Here is a 1,781-nt window from a genome sequence, read left to right as displayed (position 1 = left end):
ATCCTGTCCTCATCCTATCCTTCTCCTCATCCTCATCCTATCCATGTCCACATCCTCATCCTATACTCCTACTCATACTCATACTCATCCCCATCGTACCCTCATCCTCATCCTCATCCTCATCCTCATCCTCATCCTCATCCTCATCCTATCCTCATCCTCATCCTATCGACGATCTCATCCTCATCCTATCCTCGTCCTGATCCTCATCCTATCCTCATCTTATCCTCATTCTGATCCTGATCCTCATCCTATTCTGATCCGCATCCTATCCTCATCCTCATCCTATCCTCATCTGCATCCTATCCTCATCTTCATCCTATCCTGATCCTGATCCTCATCCTCATCCTATTTTCATCATCATCCTCATCCTCATCCTCGTCCTCATCTGCGTCCTAATCCTCATCCATATCCTCATCCTTGTCCTATCCTCATCCTCATCCTATCCACGTCCTCATCCTACCCTCATCCTCATCCTCATCCATATCCTATCCAAATCCACATCCTCATCCTCATCCTCATCATATCCTCATCCCCATCCTCATCCTCCTCGTATCCTCATCCTCGTCCTCATCCTCGTCCTCATCCTCATCCTCATGCTCACCCTCCTCCTCATCCTCCTCCTCCTCCTCCTCCTCATCCTATCCTCTTCCTCATTCTCATCCTCATCCTCATCCTCATCCTTATCCTATCCTCATCCTATTCTCATCATCCTCATCATCCTCATCCTATCCACGTTCTCATCCTCATCCTATCCTCATCTTATAATCATTGTCATTCTTATTCTATCCTCATCCTCATCCTCTTCCCATCCTTATCCAATCCTCTTCCTCATCATATCCTCATCCTCATCCTCAACATCATCCTATCCTCATCCTCATCTTATCGACGATCTCATCCTCATCCTATCCTCGTCCTCATCTTATCCTCATCCTGATCCTGGTCCTAATCCTATCCTCATTCTCTTCATCATCCTATCCTCATCCCTCATCATCATCCTCATCCTAATCCTCATCCTCATCCTCATCCTATCCTCATCCTCGTCCTCATCCGTATCCTAATCCTCATCCTTATCCTCATCCTCGTCCTATCCTCATCCTCATCCTCATCCTATCCACATCCTCATCCTATCCTCATCCTAATCTTCATCATATCCTCATCCTAATTCTCATCCTCTTCCTCATCCTATACTCCTCCTCATCCTCATCCTCATCCTCTTCCTCTTCCTTATCCTCTCCAAATCCTCATCCTCATCCTCATCCTCATCCTCATCCTCATCCTCATCCTCATCCTCATCCTCATCCAATGCTCATCATCATCCTCATCCTCATCCTCTTCCTTGTCCTCATCCTAACCTAAACCTCATCCTAATCCTATCCTCATCATTATACTCATCCTCATCCTATCAACTTTCTCCTCCTCATCCTATCGTCGTCCTCATCCTCATCCCCATCCTCATTCTCGTCCTCATCCTATCCTCATCCTATCAACTTTCTCATCCTCATCCTATCGTCGTCCTCATCCTCATCCTATCCTCATCCTATCGTCGTCCTCATCCTCATCCTATCCCATCTTTATCCTATCCTCATCCTCATCCTCATCGTCATCCTCATCCTCATCCTATCCACGTGGTATTCCTATTCTCATCCTCATCCTCATGCTCCTCCCATCCTCATCCTGATCCACGTCCTCATCCTCATCCTTATCTTCATCCTCATCCTTATCCTCATCCTATCCTCATCCTCATCCTCATTCTATCCTCATCCTCATTCTATCCTCAT

Source organism: Lupinus angustifolius, chromosome LG19 (genome assembly GCF_001865875.1).
Source record: "Lupinus angustifolius cultivar Tanjil chromosome LG19, LupAngTanjil_v1.0, whole genome shotgun sequence".
NCBI classification, from domain to species: Eukaryota; Viridiplantae; Streptophyta; class Magnoliopsida; order Fabales; family Fabaceae; genus Lupinus; species Lupinus angustifolius.
Note: the sequence above shows the minus strand (reverse complement) of the source record.